Source organism: Papaver somniferum, chromosome 9 (assembly GCF_003573695.1).
Source record: "Papaver somniferum cultivar HN1 chromosome 9, ASM357369v1, whole genome shotgun sequence".
NCBI classification, from domain to species: Eukaryota; Viridiplantae; Streptophyta; class Magnoliopsida; order Ranunculales; family Papaveraceae; genus Papaver; species Papaver somniferum.
The window spans coordinates 146,542,863-146,556,324 of record NC_039366.1 but is presented as its reverse complement, the minus strand read 5'-3'; the positions used below and the strand labels follow the sequence as shown (position 1 = coordinate 146,556,324).

The following is a 13,462-nucleotide window of genomic DNA, read 5'->3' as shown; positions in this document are numbered from 1 at the left end:
TATATTTGGTTTTTACACAAACAAATATGCTATGTCCTGTACATGTCAGTTCATTATCAAAAACCAAACTCAAACAAATCAAAAACAAAACCGAAACCCAATATGAAAACAAGAGATGCAAGTTGTCTCCCAAAAACGGAAGCAACTAGCACAAGTTGTCTCCAATAATGGAAGCAACTTTGTCAAGTTATTTCCAAAGTTGGAAGCAACTTGAAGAGGTTGTATAGGGTCACAATTACTTTACCTTCAAGACGGAACAATTGTGATTGGTCAACCAGCTAACCACCAACACCCATAAGCCCACTGCACTTTCTTGGTAACACCACTCACAAAGATTCTCCAAACAAGCTTACTTTACAACAACATTTCAACTCTTGTCAATGATCTATACTCCTAAGGTCGAACTCCTGTAAAGTTCCACAGAACAATCAATGACACTTTCTAGATGATGTCTAATTGAATCATTTATTTATCAACAGCACATACATGTTAATTGTAATATAAAGATATAAAGATAGAAAAAAGAAAACATTAAGAACAAGCAAGAAGATGTACACAGAGGATCAGAAACTAAATCCTTCACACATTCTACAATGGCTTCTTATCGTAATAGGTCGTCTTGAGGTGTCTTTAAACTAAATTTCAGGATGGAAAATGAATCCCAAGGACCAGATAAACTATCACTAACAGTCTTTCTAGCGTCCCTTCACCCATGCTCGAAGAGAATGGCCAAACAAGTGAACATTGTCAGCCCATTTCGAAAGGCAACAACAAAACAGAACCAAATTTTAAAAAATGATCGACATGGAAACAAAAGAATTTGCTTTTAACTGGATAATAAAATGAACTCCTCATCTTGTATTAATCAACCGAATTAAGAAGAGTAACTTAATTGCAATGGCAATGAAGTCTTCATATGATGTGTCATCAATCCCTAGTTTCAGCTCAATCTGCAACAACAAAGAGAACCAACTTTAAACTCATACACCAGTACCATAAAAGAATCACTGACTTAATACACATTTCAGCAAAGATAACTAGCTGATAAGTCACTAGCAGCAGGTCTTGCATCCAATATACTCATAATTACACCATCCAAGGGAAACAGAAGTGACTACCCAATCCAAATCTAACGAGCAGTGTAACTTTATATAGTAGAAAAAACTGTGAGACAAAACCTTTCTTACTAATAACTGTAACACAAAAAAAAAAAAACTAAACTAAAGTCAATTACAGCAACTACCAGTAACGCAAGCCGTATAATCATTTATAAAATCACTTTAGTAACCAAAAAATTTATGCACGATGAATACGTTAATTTGTAATACCAAATGTTAAATTTGCTTGTAGTTAGCATTGACCAATGCTAGCACAAAGATTCAGTTGTACATTTTGCATACCAAGCCACTAAAATGATAAACTTTAACATTGATATCTAGGGAATAATGACTCACATGCTTGTAAAGACCAATTGATTCATATGGGAAATCATCTCTAACAATTCACAAACAAAAAATTGGCTTTCCATATTCTTGACATTCACAGAAATGTAAATTGACAAATCTGCTAAATTTTCAAATTTAGAAAATTGAAAACAAAAAAATGAATTTGAACTGCAAAATCAGAATGATACTTCTTAAAACAGAAATTACATCAATAGAAATCACCATAACCAACAATAGGGAAAGTAGTAACAAACCGTCATCTTTTGGATATCCTTCTTCCTTCACAGCCAAAAGATATAACTACCACCACCACCATCTCCCAACCACCAAAATCACACCAAATCTCCACCACTATCTCAACAACTAGAACCTCCACTATCTCCCTCACCTACCCTCACCACCAACAACAACAATAAAAACAACCAAGTTAGAATACCACCACTACCAGCATAACCTTATACAAGAAAAGAAAGATAATCACCTTTAATATCCATCATCAATTTAGGAGTCGAAGTAATTTGAACTTTGATTTGTATCACGAAAATACAAATCCAAAACGAGAGAAGATAATCGATCCGATTTCTAGATCTATTTGTTTTTGATCCGGATGCGGCGACGATGAAGATTAGTTGTCATTCAGTATGATGGGTTATTCTTAGCTTTAGTGTTTTGATAATCCATGCTTACCATTTACAATAAATGTTTTATAAAATCTACCTTAACAAAGATTAAGAGTCAATAATTGTCGTTTTTAGAACTAGAATTATCTAAGAATTAATATTGAAACCATATAATTAGAATTTGGTGAAATCCTGATTCCCAGTATTCTCTCAATATTGTCGTTTCTTTTGTTTTATTCACTAGATTAATTTTATAAATTAAGTCTAAAATCAACTTCACAAGTCCGAGAATCAAATCCTTTCTTACCACAATCAAAACTACATTAGTTTTTTGGCGCCGCCGACGAGGACTTGCCTTTAGGTTAGGTTTTATATAGATTATTATTTTTTTAGGTTTATTTATTTTTATTTTTTTTGTTAGATTTTACTTTGGGTATTTTTGTTTTTGGTGTGCAGGTTTGCTGGAAGCTAAAAGTGGAAAGTTGGACTTGCCTAAAAAAGTACAGAAAATCCAAGATTTGTATTTATTGTTGTTAGTTTTTATTTTCTTTATTTTGGACTTGTATATATTGTTTGTTTATTTTTTTTAGTGTTTTATTTATATATTAAAAAAAAACACGTTGCACACACCAATTGCATCGTCAGAATTACCGAATTTAGGAAACCTGTGGAAAAATACGTTGAACCCGTGCCTTGGGCCTTATCGGAGTTACCAGCCGAAATTCCACAAGTCTCAGCCTCGTACCAGTAGGTATATTTTGCTGAGGTAGCCCAAGCTTACCTAATTTAGTAAACCCAGCATTTGCATGTGCACGATTTCTTGCTGAACAATAGTATTCTGATTGTGTTTGCAGCGTTGGAAACGTGTAGGAGGTAGACTTGAAGAAAACGACCTTTTTAATTTGAGTCCAACCCGTTACACGGATTTAGGTGGTACTTCTATTTTTGTCGAAATGGTTAAAGAAATTGATGATGAGGTCCCAGTAAAAACCCTTAGGGATCGTTTGAACCCGTTTAAAGTAATGCGTGACCCAGGTGTAGTTTTACCAGCTTCTACAGTCCAATTTGATATTAGACCTGAGACTATTGGCATGCTTCGTACCTTTAGGGGGTTAGAGAATGAGAGCCCGTATACCCACATAAGAGACTTTGAAATGATTTGTGACACGATGAACTATTTGAATGTCTCCAAAGATGTGCTTAGGTTACGTTTGTTTCACTTCTCTCTCTATGAGAAAGCCAAAGAGTGGTATCATTTTATTCCTTCTAAAACAATTACCACCTGGGATGGTCTTGTAGAGGCATTTGTTAAGAAATTCTACCCACAACATAATACTGTTGCTGTTCGACAGTCTATCCAAACCTTTAAGCAGAAATTAGGTGAGAAACTTCATGATTATGTAGAAAGGTTTAGTGAATTGTTATACCAGTGTCCACATCACGGCTTTGTAAAAGCCCACATGGCCCAAATTTTATATGGGGGCCTTGATAGTGAAACTCGTATGCAGGTAGAAACAATTAGTGGTGGAGAATTTACACATCAAGACCCAGATGAATATTTTGAGGAGTTCATCGAGTTAGATGAGAAAACTAGGCAATGGGATTCAATGAGAGAACCAGAAATACCTAGAAATCCTATTCATAGGGTCGATAGAGTTGATTATGGGTCAGATATTCTTAGGCATCTAGAGGCATTAGAAATGAATCAAGGGTCACACCATGCCAGATACGAAGAGCAATCCCATGCTCTTTATAACAACTCTAGGTTTGAAGACCGTCAGAGATTTGATCCATATTCTGAGACTTATAACCCTGGTTGGAGAGACCATCCTAAGTTTTCATGGTCTAAGGGACCGAATGAAGGCCAGTCTAGTGAATCTCAGGCTCTCTCAGGGTTTGGCTACACTAAGAATTCATTAGGACCAGCACAATTTCAAAACCTTTCAGATAATAAGATCATGAGTTTAGAAGATTCTCTAACCATCTTATCGCATAACACTGCAGTGTTTAAGCAATCAGTTGAGAAAAGTTTACAGGAAAACTCTCAGGCTATTTCCGAACTAAAAACCCAAGTTAGTCTAATTGTCGAGTCTTTACAAGAGAGAGAGAAAGGAAGGTTCCCCAGTCAACCACTATCCAATCCTAGAGGAATTCATGAAGTATCCGCTAGAGATAATGATTTCAATCATGTGAACTTTATAACAACCCTTAGGAGTGGTAAAACGGTAGACAATAAGGTAGCCATGCCTAATAGTGGACATACTGTAGGTCCACCTTTTAGTTCCCAGGAGGAACCACTAGCTGAAGATACTGACAAAGTTTCTAGTGATGCCAATGTGATTCCTCCTGATAGGTCTCATTTTGTTCTCAGAGCCCCATATCCACAGTTGTTAGCTCCAATAAAGAGAGAGTTGACTTTCAACGAAATAATGGAAATATTTAAGCAGGTAAACATTAACATCCCTTTACTAGAAGCAATTAGTAAAATTCCTGCTTATGCCAAATTCCTTAAGGATCTTTGTACACGAAAGCGTAAGCTTAATGTCCATAAGAAAGCCTTTTTAGCTGGTCAGGTAAGTTCAATCCTTCTGAACCAAACATCCCCTAAGTATAAAGACCCTGGATGCCCCACCATATCTTATACAATCGGTAATCACATGGTTGATAAGGCATTACTTGACTTAGGAGCTAGTGTTAACTTACTCACGTACCATGTTTACAACCAGCTAGGTCTTGGTAAGTTGAAACCGACTAAAATGACCCTACAGTTAGCTGATAGGTCTGTCAAATTACCTCGTGGTGTCATAGAGGATGTTCTGATTGAGGTTGATAAGTTTATTTATCCAGTGGATTTCGTTGTTCTAGATACTCAACCTGTTCAGGACCCCAGTGCTCAAATACCGGTGATTTTAGGTCGCCCATTTTTAGCCACAGCTAACGCAGTCATCAACTGTAGGACCGGACTTATGAACATATCCTTTGGTAATATGACCACTGAACTAAATGTCTTTAATGTTAGTAGACAACCTTCTGATGATTTAGGGGAAGTGAATATGATTAGTACTTTAGTTCAGGATAATTGGGACGACACTTTATTTGATGATTCTTTGGATGAATTTGATGAGATTCTCTTAAGTCAGTTAGGTGACCAAACTATTGAACTAGGATAAGCTCTCAAGTACTTTAAAGACTCTATGGACCTTGAAATTCAAGCCATAGTGCTAGGTCTTATAGAGAGTAGTGTTGACCCTAAGTTTGGGGGTGATGATCTAGAAGAAGCTCTTGAGTATTTTAAAGACTCTGAGGATCCAGAAATTCAAGCAATAGTTAGAGGTTTGTCCGAGAATACTGACCACCCTAAGTTTGGGGGTAGTGATGGTCAAGTATCCCCATTAAAAGTCCTTAACTTAGGAATCAATCCTAGTGTGCCTGAGGTATTACTTGAGTCTCTTCCGAATCCACAACCTGATCCTCCTGATACTGTCCAGGAGGAAATCCATTTATTGGAAACTTGTTGTTCGAATGAGTCTATTTGTCAAGACACTCATATGAAGCCCATGTGGGCGCCACAGATAAACCCAGTTGTCTTGCAAGAAATTTTAGATCAGGTTGTGCTTAGTTTGTTCATTTTTCTAATCCGGTGCAGTTGTCTCATAATTGTGGCAGTTTTATTTGGTTTTGTTGACCCACAGTTGTTTCGACTATTGATATATGATTTGAAAGGTAACTAGCCATTAACGTCTGACTGAAAACTATAAACTTAGCACTTATTGGGAGGTAACCCATGCTCATGCAACACGGTAATATCTTTCCTTAACTCTTTCTCTTCAAATGGTAACAGTTTCTCATTGTTCATGCTTTCAATTTTATCTTTAGAACATTGAGGACAATGTTAGATTTAAGTTTGGGGGTATGGGAGAAACTTTTTAGTTGCATTATTAAACTCCAGAGGCTAGAAATTTATGCCTATTAAGGATAGCACTAACCAATCTAAGTGGATGGAAGCATCTTGGTTGTAGGAGTTGAGGAACCAATCTGATTACATGGAAACATCTAAAGAGTCTATTCATAAAAGCACAGAGCTTGGGTGTTAGAAATAACATGGTAGTTTCGCCATATCTCGTTGAGTCCTTTTCACCTTATATTTTTATTTTATTTTCTTTCTAGAAAATATGTTTCTCTAAGTAATTTGGTGGGGCCTACAAATCGAGTTGTTACCATTGCTAGGGTGAAATAGAGTGATTGGGTTACTAAAAAAAAGACCAGACCAATCATACCAAACAGAATACTTCTCAAAAATAGAAATAAAAATGAAAAAATAATAACACTTGGATAGCAATATGTCTGTGTTCTCCCTGTCTCCGCCGCCTAAACAAGTGTGGAACGCATGATACACGGGAATTACCATGTAAACTGCCGAAAAGAAGCATGCGCTTGGATCCGCAAGATCTAATCATGTTGTTAAAAAAAATGTTCAGTGAATAAATCGACCGCTGGTTCCCTTGTATATGCCAGACGAGTTGATCTAGAATTAGGATTGTCGGCCACTGGTTCCCTTGTATATGCCAGTTGTGTTGATATTAGTCAGACCGGTATCTCAGTCCAGTAGGATAGGTTTATCTTGGCAGTGGCCTTCAGATAGATATGGGAAACACCGTTCATCTTGGTCAACATCAAAACCATCTACGTTTTTCTCTATATCCATCTTCTTAATCTATCCATGTGATTTGTTGACTTCGGATATTGATGTCCATAGTACGACTATCTGAGTAGAGCTTTGTCACTCATATATGAATTTTAGTATGCTTGAGCGCAAACTCTTGTACATCAATTGGAATTTCGCATCAGGGTACTTCCTCCTGCAGTCAATGAGAGTATGCCAACCAAGGAGGTTATTTAGTGCTATTCCAAGGTTCTGCGTATATAGCTAGGGTCTGGAGTAAAAGGTTTTGTGGGTATATCTCTTGTAAGCCCTCCCGAGACTATAACACGGCCACTAGGGACACCTAGGGGTTTAAAGGCTTGTTGCACATGCTAAGTGCAATCGCGATGCCTGCGACAGTGAGTTAGGATTTTATTTCATAAATTAGATTTGCTCGGGACTAGCAAATAATAAGTTTGGGGGTATTTGATAGACGCATTTATGTGTCTATTTTCATCTCGAATTCCTATATTGTTAGTACTCGTTTTTGTTCTTATTATGGTGTTTTATGTGTTTGTAGGTATTTTTGGGCAATAAACGTTTTTGGAGAAATCGGCTCGAAAAGTTGCACTCGGAGGACACCTACTATTCGGACTCTCATTTTGGATAAGGGACACCTCAATTACTAAGGGGCACTCCACTGATAAGGGGCACCGTAGTTTATTATTTACACCCCACGGCTGTAGGTACCCCAGTCTTGATAAGGGGAGGTCATCCCTTTCCTTTTGAAGTTGAAATTGGCGGGATATTGTTTACTTCTCCTGCATTTTTACTGGCAGTGTTGGATACGATTTTCGGATGTGTATGGCAGAGATTCGATCTCGAAACCTTGTTGCGTTGGACTATACTGAATAAACTGGGTTGGTATAAGAGATTTAACGTATTAAATTGGGCTGGATATTCCGGTTTTCGGCTACAGGGAAAGAGGAACAGAATTATGCGAACTTTGCTGGAACAGATTTGGGTGTGAAGGAGATAATCATGGGTATGGACTGATATTGGCCTGTTAACGTAAACCAGGATTGGTAATTGGTTCGAAAACGAGAGAAAAGGAAAACACGATAAAACAGGGAGAGATACTGGAAGTTATGGGTGAAAGAGGAGATAATATTCTCCAAGATTCAGACACATCACATACAGGGAGTCTAAACAGGGAACATATTGGTCTCAAAACGCAAAAACTGATGTAGTTTTAATTGTGGTAAGAAAGGGTTTGATTCTCGGACTTGTGAAGTTGATTTTAGACTTAAATTATAAAATTAATCTAGTGAATAAAACAAAAGATAACGACAATATTGATAGAATACTGGGAATCAGGATTTCACCAAACTCTAGTTATATAGTTTCAATATTAATTCTTAGACAATTCTAGCTCCAAAAACGACAATTATTCACTCTTAATCTTTGCCAAGGTAGATTTCATAAAACATTTATTGTAAATGGTAAGCATGGGTTATCAAAACACTAAATCTAAGGATAACCCATCAAACTAAATGACAACTAATTAATTTAAAATCATAATTCAATTCATATTAATGCAAAAGTCATAAAAAGAATTAAATAACGTTACCACAATGATGAGAATTGACTTCCTCCGTCATCCCAGTGATGGTTTTAGCTCCTCATATTATTCACGTGCTCAAAATAGGTGTTCATAGCTCAAAAGTTTGAAAAACAAGAGAAAACTAATAAAGCAGCGGGTTTGTAACAGATATAATTATTACAGAACTCACTGTTACAGAGTCTACTGTTACAGGAATTGTTGCAAAACTGTTACAAAGGTATTGAATTTGAAAGAATAGCTAACGGTTTCTGCGACTATCTTTAAGTGTTGTTCTCTAGTTCTTCTTCCTCTTCTCCGGAACTCGCATGCAGCTTTAGTTCTTGACTCTGCAGCTTCTCCCAACGACCCCAAAACTCTCGACCAGCCTTGATGTAGCTCTCAGCAACCCTTATATACACAACATGGTTCTCAAATATTTCCACCATATCCTCTTTTCGTTATACAGAAAGTCTCGGTAATATATTTCCTTTTCTGTTCTTCTCCTACGCGTCAAAACTCTCACCGAGTGTAAACAAATCTCCAGAGAATAATGTCTTCCCATTCCTCCACGTATTTACCAAAAATAAACCAACTTCCCATAACTTCTCTCTTGCCCTGTTTTCACGAGAACCACATCACACCTTCCTTTTTTCTTGCGTTTTGAGACCAACTAGATTTTATGCTCGTTCTACGGATTGGGCATTTTTTTCTTTTAACCAAATCAATGCATTTTTGATTTGGCTTCGCCTCGCCCCGTCGCTTCGGATTTTTTATTTGGTGTGGCTTCGCTTCTCCCTGTCCCGAAGCATTTTTTATTTGGTTTCGCACAGGTTAGCTTCTCCCTATCGATGTTTTTGCCTATGGATAGACTAATATTTTTGGTTTGGTGTGATGTGGCTTCGCCTCGCCCCGTCGTGCAATTTTGATTCGGTGTCGTGCAGTTTCGCCTCTTCCTGTCGATGCATTTTTACCTATGGATCAACTAATATATTTGATTTGGTGTGATGTGGGTTCGCCTCGTCCCGCTGCTTAAGATTTTGATTTGTTGTGGCTCGGCTTCACCTCGCCCTATCTGGACGCATTTTTGATTTAGTGTCCTGTGGCTTCCCCTCTTCCCGTTCTGATGCTAATCAATCTTCATGATGTTAACTCGCGGCTGCAACATAGGTCGATGCATCAATTAATACCAGAGTCTCGGACCAACTATAAGATACAAAGAGGTTTGCCCAGATCAAAGAAGCCAAAGCAAGACTCACATCGGTTGTAGCAAACTAAACTGACACCAGCCGGAATATCAGATCTAAGAAATGGAAACTAAATGGAAACTATTTTGAATAAAATTCCAACACAAAAAAAGCTACTCTCCTCAAGACATAAAACATACAATACCCCTCTACAGCAATGCCATCTCTTCATCCCGGTCCTCCTCCACCAATCCCACCATGTTTTCTTCATAACCAATTGACCCAATTTAGACCCAATGTGAGATGGACTTATAGCAAGATTTTGAGCTTCTGGCAACAAAAGGAGGCTCCTCTGAATTAGATGAACTCTACGTTACTTATGTTGTTTATTGCAATCTTTGAATGCATAAACAAATAGTGTCTAAAATACTTATTATATGCATACAAATTTGATACTAAGCTCATTTAATTATTCAAAATAATATGCATTGCAAAAATGGTATGTAAACTTAATAAGCGCACACTTCAGTTGGAATAGACCTACAGAACAACAGAGTAAGCGCAATTTCTAACATAAACAACTATCTTTACAGTTATTTATTAATTACGGGAGACCCGTCAACATCAACATCAACCTAATGTTAAAAGCTAGGTTTTAAATTCATACCAAATATTACACCCCAAGCATCATCAGACATCAAAGAGAGTTGTGGGTTGTTCATACGCCCAGATTTTAACGACACATGTGCCACCCCTAGATCTTGCCCTTTTGTTCACTTCACATGGGAAACCCAAGCTTTTTAATATGAATTGACCAAGCTTCTTAATTTGAATTGATTAGTAGTATAACATTTAACTATAGAAAAGTGTGTAGCCATACCATAAGGAGAGAGTATGAGTCATAAGGAAAGCAATTTCGTGGTTAAGGCCCGACTTTAAGACAGTGAGCATCATCCCATATGCAAACTAACTAATCAAATTACAGATATAAGAAACCAAGAGAACTATATTAAAAATAAAATGTATTTTATTTATACTTACCGATTTTCCACAACCAACAGAGAGCAGTGGCCTAGATGGGTCATCCAAGACAACACCCTTGGAATTCCCAACGATTTAGATAGCTTCTGAGGCTTCTTCCCACAGTCCTTCAGTTAGGTTTCTTCCAATCCCTTGGTATTCTGACTCTGGAAAAGAGATTTTTTTTTGCTTTGGTTCACTCTATTTGGAGTCGAAAATCATGACCAAGATGATATCTGACAAACCTTTCAAATCCTCTCCTGTGTAACATGTAGTTTTAAACTACTCAGATAATAATGCAATGCCATCTGCGGGAGTTGAACCCACAACAACATGGTTGAGATCCATGTGCTCTTCCATTTGAGCTAAGACAGCAAGTATCATTTCTTAATGTAATTGGGATTTAACATAGAGATACTTAAGTCCGAAAGGAATAAAACGTATTCAGAACAAAGGATTTAAACTGATTTCTATAACCATAAATTCCGTGCCTTTGATTGCATGAGTTTCTAAAAATTACCTCCTGCATGTGAAATATGCCCCCACAGCAAGAGCAACTGAAGCATTAGTATTCCCAAAAAACCTCTAACAAATGTTCTCACTAACCCGCTTCACTACTTACTATTACAGAGATTCCCAAGGGATGATGGGCAAAAGCAATTTTTAGAAATCAACATCATTGAGTGTTAGTAGTCATACACTGAACAAATTAAACGAATATCAAACCCACACATGTAACGTTAAGGCTTTGAATCAATATTACTATAACTTCAACCTTTTTCAGAAATATAAGTAATATTTTGATTCTGAAAACATCATCTACAGATATAAAATTAGGGTCAAAGCAAAAGAGTACCTACCTTGATAGAGGAGTTTCCATTTATTCTTCCTCTAATTCCCCATGCATCTTTCCCACTACGCAGTAGCAAAAATGCTCAAATACATATGGTAGTTTCTCTGATTAGAATCAAAATAGCGACTTCATTGGAATTAGAAACAGGCCAGTCGATAGGATACTGTCACATATCACTTTAAATGGCATGGTTTGATTACAGAAAAAAGAAAATGACATTGCAAAAGAAGAAGGAAGCCAAAGTACAAACGAATTTATCAAATAAACCACAGACTTGACTTTGAACAGCAAGCCATATTCTTTAAAGCAAGTGGGGAACATACTCGACCTGCAGTGCAAATGTCCATGCGGATTGACGACAAAAAATAATGAAAAATAAAAACAAACAAAGATAGATGACGAAAAAACAATTAGTGTCTGCAGAAGTATTTTAATAAACAACACGAAAACTACACCCATGTGGTAACATACTCCTTTAATCTATTTTAGTGGTGCACATACACTTTATACTTGACTGTTCTACAGCTAACCTACGCTATGTCACCTGCAAAACATTAAATTTAGTAAACAATGAGTACTGAGTAGCCTTTGATAACATTGTTGTGCTTGAAAGTCCAAATTCCTGCCATTGCAGTATAGGCTCAATGTTAGACACAGGATTTTAGCTATACCTGAGATTATTAAGAGTGACTACACGCATGCGGCAGGCCTGGTCAACAGGTCTTTGGACATTAGAGATAGTTTTTAAGACACAGTCCTGCTGTTAAACCAACACTTGTATCAGTTGAGGTTTTACTTCACGGACCAGATTATGATAATTCGAGAAAGACGCAACGCCATCAGACTCTTTCTTCAAAATTCCCACAACAAATGGGAATTTTTATACAGAGTCATTGGTTATTGGTTAGCCATATAAAGAAAAAAAGAATTCATTTTCTTCTTCTTGTCCAAATAAAACCAAAATTATGAGTAACCCTACAGTTCAATTGATGCTGTTTGTTCAATTGATTTACAAAAAATCGTATGTGCATAAATCTGCTTTTGAGACCTGCAGGTGTTCATCTTTTTCTGCTTCTGTTATTAGGGTTTACAAACTTAAAAACCCATAATGGAAGCTTAATTAAATCAAGAAAAATTCTAATCCTTTAAAAGCAAAACACGATCAATGAAGAAGCAAAACAAATCTAAGGATATAATTCTAGGGTTTGATCAATAAATAATCAGAAGAAGCAAAACAAATCTAAGAATATAATTCCAGGGTTTCTGTTCATATACCTTTTTCTTCTATTTCTCCTCTGATTATGCTTTTCTTCCTAAAACCCTGAAACAAACAATTTCACCAAAAACACAAAAAAGCATATTAGCTATAAAACTGCAAAAGAGTTGTGAAAGTCTGAAAAGGAAAACCCTAGAGAGACGTGATAATGGATATGAAGAACAGAGAGAAGAGGAAAATAGAATGTTTCCGTGAAAACAGTTTTCTAGTTGTTTTTTTTTTCGTTTTTCCAACCGAAAAAGTTATTTTGCATTACATTCATATAATTTGAGGAAAAGTGGAATGGAGAATTTTCAAGAGGATGGGGACGCTCACCCAAGGGTGAGTATTCTCACCGCGCGACGTGAAGCCTTATATGACTTAGGAGTTTAAAGCGTTTTATATGTTCCTGTTTAGACTCCCTGTATGTGATGTGTTCGAGTCTTGGAGAATATTATCTCCTCTTTCACCCATAACTTCCAATATCTCTCCCTATTTTATCGTGTTTTTCTTTTCTCTCGTTTTCGAACCAACGACCAATCCTGATTTACGTTAACAGGCCAATATCAGTCCATACTCATGATTATCTCCAACAGAATCGCACCCAAATCTGTTCCAGCAAAGTTCGCATAATTCTGTTCCTCTTTCCCTGTAGCCGAAAACCGGAATATCCAACCCAATTTAATCCGTTAAATCTCTTATACCAGCCCTGTTTAGTCAGTATAGTCCAACGCAACAAGGTTTCATGATTGAATTTCTGCCATACACATCTGAAAATCGTATCCAACACTGCCAGTAAAAACGCAGGAGAAGAAAACAATATCCTGCCAATTTCAACTT

At 36.9% G+C, this 13,462-nt stretch overlaps 2 long non-coding RNA genes across 3 annotated transcripts; both read right to left on the bottom strand.

Annotated features, from left to right (window-relative positions):
* Nucleotides 1-396: 396 nt before the first annotated feature.
* LOC113308878 lies at nt 397-2,154 on the bottom strand. Its single transcript, XR_003340158.1, has 3 exons — nt 1,927-2,154; nt 1,700-1,833; nt 397-950 (listed from the first exon to the last, which is right to left on the bottom strand). It is a non-coding gene; the product is annotated as an uncharacterized LOC113308878 (long non-coding RNA).
* A 6,299-nt stretch (nt 2,155-8,453) lies between these two features.
* Nucleotides 8,454-12,829, bottom strand: LOC113307714. 2 transcript variants are annotated; one of them, XR_003339252.1, is made up of 6 exons: nt 12,643-12,829; nt 12,039-12,127; nt 11,375-11,911; nt 10,536-10,774; nt 9,695-9,824; nt 8,454-9,466 (listed from the first exon to the last, which is right to left on the bottom strand). It is a non-coding gene; the product is annotated as an uncharacterized LOC113307714 (long non-coding RNA). The 2 variants fall into 2 exon arrangements; XR_003339254.1 differs by lacking the exons at nt 8,454-9,466; nt 9,695-9,824 and adding exons at nt 10,162-10,270; nt 10,375-10,464.
* Nucleotides 12,830-13,462: the final 633 nt, after the last annotated feature.